The sequence below is a fragment of the Pinus tabuliformis genome, chromosome J, assembly GCF_031772625.1.
Source record: "Pinus tabuliformis cultivar Carrire ecotype Pingquan chromosome J, CPIR1, whole genome shotgun sequence".
NCBI classification, from domain to species: domain Eukaryota; kingdom Viridiplantae; phylum Streptophyta; class Pinopsida; order Pinales; family Pinaceae; genus Pinus; species Pinus tabuliformis.
In genome coordinates, this window is record NC_142295.1 from 1145506505 (window position 1) to 1145514426 (window position 7922).

At 39.0% G+C, this 7922-nt stretch overlaps 1 long non-coding RNA gene across 2 annotated transcripts; it reads right to left on the reverse strand.

Annotated features, from left to right (window-relative positions):
- Positions 1-6362: 6362 nt before the first annotated feature.
- On the reverse strand, positions 6363-7655 carry LOC149231142 (uncharacterized). Of its 2 annotated transcripts, none has more exons than XR_016247424.1 (3): positions 7246-7655; positions 6974-7074; positions 6363-6669 (listed from the first exon to the last, which is right to left on the reverse strand). It is a non-coding gene; the product is annotated as an uncharacterized LOC149231142 (long non-coding RNA). The 2 variants fall into 2 exon arrangements; XR_016247425.1 differs by having other exon boundaries at positions 7177-7655.
- Positions 7656-7922: the final 267 nt, after the last annotated feature.

A 7922-nucleotide genomic window follows, 5' to 3' on the forward strand; every position in this document is an offset into this window, starting at 1 on the left:
TGATGGTGCAAATGATGAGATCGCGGTGTTGAAGAAGGCCGTGAGACATAACTCAGGTGGAGGAGTGTCTCATGTGAAAGTCAAGGAACCAGAATCTTATGATGGTACAAGAAGTGTGAAGACTCTTGGTAACTTTCTCTGGGATATGGAACAATACATGGAACACTTGGGTCTATCCGATGATGAGACAAAGGTGAAAGTGGCTGCTCAATTCCTGACAAAAGATGCTAAGATGTGGTGGAGAAGACAGATGGATCAGATTGCCGATGGCAGTGCTGATGACATTACTTCTTGGAATGATATGAAGAAAGCTTTGCAGACTCATTTCATTCCTCAGGATGAAATGTGGGAAGCACGGATGAATATTAAGTTTATTAAGCAGACAAGGAACCTACAGACATATCAGTGGGAGTTTGCGAGTGCGGTTCTCGAACTTCCTTACATGGCAAAGAGGGACAAGGTGTTCAACTTTATTATTGGATTGAAACCTTGGGCACTCAATGAAGTGAAGAGGCAGAAGATTAAAACACTTGAGGAAAAATTTGCTGCTGCGGACAGGTTGGTAAGGCATTATGATGAGACTTCTGATGAGAAGAAGAAGAAGAAGTTCGATAAGCTGAAAGAGAAGAAGAAAAATGAAGCTTCGAAGTCGGATGAGAAGATGAAGAAGCCATTGAAGTGTTGGATTTGTGTTGAACCACATACGGTGAAGAATTGCCCTTCTAGAGCAAAAGTGGCTGCTATTGCACAATCTAATGTGAAGAAGGAAGAACCTTCTATGGGGATGATGCAGATTCTTGGAGCTGCTACTGCTATGGAAGTGGTCTTTTGAAGAGATCCTGAAAGGAACAACTTGGAGTATGTTCGGATGAAGATTGGAGGTATGGGGATACTTACTATGGTAGATAGTGGAGCTATTCATAACTTCATGCGTGAAGATATTGCGAGAAGAATTGGGTTAAAATTTATACCAATGAAGGCACAAATGAAGACAATGAATTCTCCTCGTGATTCTGTATTTGGTATAGCTGAAAGAGTGGACACAACACTAGGTGAGTGGACCGAGAAAGTCGACTTCACTATAGTGTGGATTGATGACTATGAGGCTGTGCTGGGGATGGAATTCTTGAAACAATATGATGCTATGATCATTCCACATTTGAAGAAGCTGTACATTTACGATGGAAGGGAAGATGTACCCATTGGTGTTCCAACCATTGGTGTGACAAAGCCTGATTGTAAACTAGCAGTGATGTAGATGGAGGATGAGAAGCGCATGGAAGACATGAGTAAGCGGTTGTCTATTGTTGAGGCAAAGCTTACCGAGCAGTCATTGGTTATCAGGACACTATCTGATAGTATCTTGGATTTGTCAAGAAGGCTAGAAGAAGTGGAGGATGATGATGATGATGAGGAGGTTTATGTGAGACCGAATGTCCATGAGGAGGATCGGGTTGCATATCTATACAGGATGGAGATAGAGAATCCCGATAGATGGATTGAGATTATTAGTGAAAGTGAGCATTCAAGCTCTACTCCCTCTACATCTTCTTAGATGACATAGAATAAGGGGCTCGTTGTTAGCTGCTCGTGGCAGTGACTCCTTAGAACAGGTTGAACAGGTATGATAGATGGTGCATGAATGGTTCGGCATTAAGCATCATGACATGTTGCAGATGGGATGGAGTTTCCATGGACCTGAGCATGGGATGGATTCTTGGGTAGTCCAGGATGTGGCATAATCCGAGATAGACTGGTGAAGGCATAAGGATGGACATTCTTATGATTTGAGTGTGACAGTTGGACTGATCACCTGACTAGTTCAAGTCATGGGGGCTAGCAGTGTACCAGAGAGATGTTGACATCAGGCAAGCAGGAAGGAGGACAGTTCACAGGATGGGATGACGCATGATGGAGATGGTGGTGCGACATATGTTTTAGGGATGTTTGCAATATGTGGAGGAGTCGATATCATGGACCAAGGATGAGACAATTATTGATGATGATCTTGGTGGATGAGTACTAGGATGGGATGTAGTCGAGGAAGACAACGACTTCAGGTGGAGGAGGATGTAAGGACCTGCGGTTCTCGGCACGACCTCCTAATTAAGTGCGATAGCATGTTGGTGGATGAGCGAGTTGGAATGAACGAAGTGCGAGCTTGGACAGAAATGTGTGAAGTTACAATGTAAGAATGCACATGAGGAAGTGAAGCGATGGAGTTTATATGGCGTGGGGAGCATTGGCTCAACCCACGGGTCGACCTATATATTAGAGCAACTTGAACGAAGGCCGACATACAATCAAATGGCGAAGTGCAAAGTGTAGGGGCATTCAACACGTGGTGGATGAGTCCGCTTGGGCAGTTCGACTCGCCCTACCATCTATACAAATAGAACAAAGGTTGGAGGCATTTGGCAAGCAATTCGAGCAAGTCTTTCGTAGAAGTGCAAGGTGCGAAGAAGAGTGTTAGCCGCAACAAAGAAAGGCGTAGTTCTAATGCACCCAACCTTGGGCAGCACCACACGTAGCAAGCGAACTTGGAAGGAAAGGGGAGGGCACGAGTGAAGGTGCCCAGTGTTTGGGTGAAGGCGTGGGTGGAGACTTGGGTGAGTCGCTTGCCCGCCGTGCAAAGAAAAACGTGGAGGTGTCTTTGGGTGACCTGGGTGAGTCACCCGCCTGCGGCGTGAAAGTTGTGAAGGGTGACTTGGGTAGGTCGCCCGCCCGTCGAAACGAAGTTCAGTTGAGGAGTCAGTTGGTAGCTCGGGTGAGGGTGCACCCACCTAGCTCGAGCAAGGAACTTTGGTTGGCACACAAAGGCGTGGCAAGTTGTAAATTTGGCTAAGTATGAAACTTGGTGTTTCCAAGTATACTTAAAGATTTGTAATATTGAAAAGTTGATTAATAATATATATTCGGGCAGACTCATTGTTCAGAGAGTTGCCCCTCCCTTTATATTGTGCAATTGTGTTCTTCATGTATAATTGTTGATGATAATGAATGTGTATGGGTGTTCATTGGTATAAAGGAAACATAATAATTACTTGGTTGATAAACACAAACTAAGTAGGACAAGTGGTTAGGCGTAATCCATGAACATAAGTATTGGTGAAAAGAAAGTTTTTGGTGGTGCCGCACCTCTCCAAGTATGGTTGAAAGACTACCGTAGGCCTAGGGGCATGACAGGCGGGGTTGCCATCACTGCCAGTGCCGTCTCTTTCAATCTGCTTCCAATAACCTTCAACGCCATCCTGACCGATCACAAGAGCATTGAGATAGACCAGATATGCAGGGACCCCGTGTATTTCTCAAACTAAGATCATCATTGTAAGGATCAAAAATTATGGCGGTATCATTTCCTAGTGTAAAATTAGCCCTCTGCATAAAATATTTTAGGTTAATAGTTTAGAAGTGTTGTTCCCTTTAACACGTTGTGTAGTCTTGGTGTATCTCAGCTTTATCTTTAATCAAACAAATATTACAACATTTGAGGATGATTTGAGGCTTCATAAATCAGTGCGAACACCCCATACCGAAAGTATCATTCACGTGGTGCAGTACAGAAGATATTTAATTTATTGAGTTGGATTAGCATGAACAGCCCACTACTTTATTTTGTACAGCACGAAGTCAAGTTGAAAATGGCCAAGTTTAAAATGGCTTTTTTTTGGTTAAATTTGTATGAAATGGGTTGGAATAACAAATTTGATTAGTAAATTTCTAATAATTTAAGTGTTTCAAGTTTTTCTTGCAGAATGGACTTATGAATTTAGAACAGGAATTTAGACAATAAATGTAATAAAATAAATTTTTATTTGTAAATTATGCACAATTTAAATATTTTAAAGTGTTTAAATTTATTTATACATTTAAAAATTGGATTTGAAATGAGAACAAACACATTGTCTAATAAGAAATTCTCATACTTAACTCTAACTAAAAAACCCTTAAAACATAGAATAATTCAACAACATAAAATAATAAAAATATTTGGGTTGTCATTTCATTGAGAAGGACCTAGACTCTGTGCCTAAGCCTCAATAGCTAGTGGAAGTCTTAGTGGAGGATCAAACCACAATGCTTGTTGAATAAGCTATTAAACCACATGGGTGCTTCTTGTATGATTGATAAACTATTTGATAGGGTAACTTGAGCAATTCTATTGCTTGTTAGAAAAGATGATAAACCACCAAGACAATTCATTACAAACCCTTGCAATGTTTTCCTTGGAAACATAGCTTTGAAACCACCTAAACATTGGATTCATTCTCCTTGAAACGAAAATACCCCCATTGGTCCTTGGGTGGAGCCATCTGATTGATCTGAGAGAGTAAGTATAACACCCTATTTTTCATGTAAATGTTTCTATGGTCGTATGTTTCAAAATCTAGTGTTATAACTTGTTGGGGGCCAACAAAAAGAAAAACTTAATGTAGATCACATTTTTTATAATAAAAAATTGATATTTTAAGCTGGGAAATGTGGGAAAGGGAAGCTTGTGAATATGAAAATTAGATATTCAGATAATTATCCACTCGGTTGAAGATAAATACTCCGAGAATAAATCCGTGGGAGAGAAAAGTAGATTTTTTAGTTGTTGGAGAAAAAAAACTGATTTTTTACTTCTTTTAGGAAATGAGGAAACAACCTAGGCGAAGGGGATCAGCAAATCCCTGAGAGGCAGGACACAACCAGAAAAACATCTACTGAAAATCGTGTATATGAGACATGATTTTGGAATCAACAAGGGGTTGTTGAAGGAAAGAACAAGCTTCTCGCTCGAGGGAACCAAAGGATTTAGTTCATGGTTGAGAGGAACAACATTTCCAACATTTCATTTTCCAGCCAAGATATCGGTTAGAAGTTCGGGACTAATTTTATATTGTTCTCCATGTATTTACTTAAATATTTTGAATTAGGATGGATGATTTCATATATTGTTTCTTATGGTTAAATTATGAGTACCAACCGCATGCAGTGATGTATAGAAGAAATGTGATTGCATGAATTTGTAGTAGAACATATAGTTAAAAGAAAAATAGATAGCAGTGAAATTTGAAGCTTCCAAATGGTTATGGGTAAGTAGCATAGTATCTTTTCTGTGACTTTGATTTTTCTGATTGGTGTACCATTATCAAACTCGACCGTGAGGAGATATAAATATTACCTCTCTAGGAACAATATTAGATTACATATTAGTGTAGAGTCAGAATTCGTAGTGGGGTTCTTAGAGGAAATCGATCTCAACATAGACAGTCTCGAGTGCCAGTTACTGTAGTGTTATCTTGCATATACATTGGATGGTGGAGTCCTAACAGTATTGAGTGCATGGATACTCAGTGTGTCGAGCCAGTAGGCGAAATCAAATATACAGAGCTCTGTAGGTGGAGTTACAAGTAGGTGAAATCAAATATACAGAGCTCTGTAGGTGGAGTTACAACTTTAATTAATCGTGTATAAAAAAACCAAGTAAATAATTAACATTCAAAGGTGGGGGGGCTGTCTTATAATTTTTTCCTTTAATTTACAACGAGATAATAAATGCAGTTGCTAGCTGGAATTATTAGACTGGTAAAAAGGAGAAGAATATTTTGATGAGATGTTGTTCGATGAATTGCACTCCTGCAGTAACTACCCTTTAGAGTCTACCAGTAAATTCTAACAGAACCATACCAGGTTAACTAGAGAAGTGTACCAGACACATACATGAAAATTAGTATTGATAAGGACTACTTTGTATAATAGACACATATCAAAGAAAAAATTTAACAAAAAAAAAAAATTAGGTGAGTAAGTAGATTTCCCTATTGTAAAATGCATAATCAATCTATATTATATGTAGTAGGACAACATAACAGGAGGATCATGTTCTCGGCCGAAACAATTCGACCTAGAAAGAATACCAGTATGTTGTGACTGCTTTGATAATAAATATGTACACATTTGAACATGATTTTTATTTCAAAATTGACTCTACTTAAATTTTAGAATATATCATCTATCAGAAAGAAAGTTTTAGCCACCACGCATTTCCATAAGTTGAGAACACGAAATCAAAACTAAGTTGAATCAGAAGACATTTACGTTCCTATGATGAATTTAATGAAAGAGTGCTATTATTGACAGAACGTTAGAACATCCACCATAGAATGGGATTCACACCCTATAAGCCATTGAAATACATATGACTGGAGAAATTTCTATAAACACACACACACACAATTCAAAATGAAAGCAGATGAAATTTTACACCATCTGAAGGTTAATGTAATTATAATACAACGAACAACCAAACTGCCATAATGTAGATACTGTAATTCTAACATACTAGAATCATGGTGAAAATTTGTGTCATTGGTTACAAAAAATACTAAGGTTAAGATCTCATCATTACCCATAACAAAAATAATAACAACAGATTACAACCATAAGTGCTCTAGCCATTCATAAGAAAATACAGAGACAATACGAATTTGAGAATTCTAACCACCATATCGGGGATTTGAGTTTGATATTACACTCAGAATAACCGAGAGTCCAAATTTGACCATGACGGCTACTAATGTGAAACAAGGGACCAACTTGCGAGGAGACAAAGGTCATTCTTGGAGCATAGAAGCCAAACTGGAGGGGAACGGTAGGCAGCAGTGAAGGGTGATGAAGCTCCACCTACATATACTAGAAAACCCATTGTTATTGCAAAAGAAATGTGGTGCTAGAAATAAGTAAAGAAATAAGGAAGTAAGAAACAAATTTGAGGATAGATTTAGTGATTATCCATGCAAACCCTCCATAGGAAACCATTTTTAGTCATCCATGGATAGTATGGGTAGCACCTCATGAGCAAATGAAGAGTATACAAGAACAAGGTTAATGATCTGGTTATCCAAATCCAAATAGTAACTCGAACAGAAAAAAGAAAGAAACCCTAATATAAAATCAATGCACTGATCTAAGGGAACAAATCAGTAACCTGCAGATTCAAACTAGGGGCAAATCGCTTGAGGGTAGAAGCCTGGAGTTTGGAAAACGACCAATTTCCACTCCGAGTTGCCAAGAAAAACATGGTTACTCCTGCAAAAGATGTTACTCATATTCAGAAAGAATAACCAAGAATGAACAAGATAATAAAAATGTGGAGACCGAATACAATATAAAAAAGAAACCTAGATTTACCTGAGAATGAAGTTGAACAAGAAACGCTTCTAAATATTGGTTGCCACAAAACAATTTAAGGAGTTTTACCTTAAAACTCTCAACAACAGCTGAGTGTTGGGGCGATAAAATGGTTTAAGCACTACCACTAGAGTGAAATGCATGAGTTTGGCAATTATGGAGAGGCCTGAAACCCTACACAATTCATAAATTAGCTAACCATGTGAAGGCCAATAGAGAATAACTTGAACAACAGTGTATCACGAAATATTTAAAAGAAGTAGGATTGATTTGGGGGAAATCTCCAGATAGTTAGATGTGAGGTAGTACGCCACGAAACTAGGGATGGATAAACCAGGCAGATGCTTATTGTGACCATGAAGCCATGGATGGATACACCAGGCGACTGTATATTGTGACCACCTTAGTGGAAGGGGGACGAAATCCTCTCTGCCACAGCCTCATTACCAAATGCGTGAATGAGGCAAATGAAGTCTCTTGATGAGGGAAAAGGGAGCAGGGTTAACGAGGTGCAAAGATGACTATTTATTTATTTAGAACTTGGATCCACCGTTGGATTGTTGTGACATGACCAAGGTACGTCAGGAGCACATGGGCAAGGATGTGGTGGAAGTGAATCATAGGACCACCATCTCACCCTCACATGGCCAAAACTTTATTGCAAATATTACTTGGAGTGTCATTCAAACCCATAGGTTGTGGAACCGACTTGGAAATTCTACCCACACTATCATATAGAAACTATA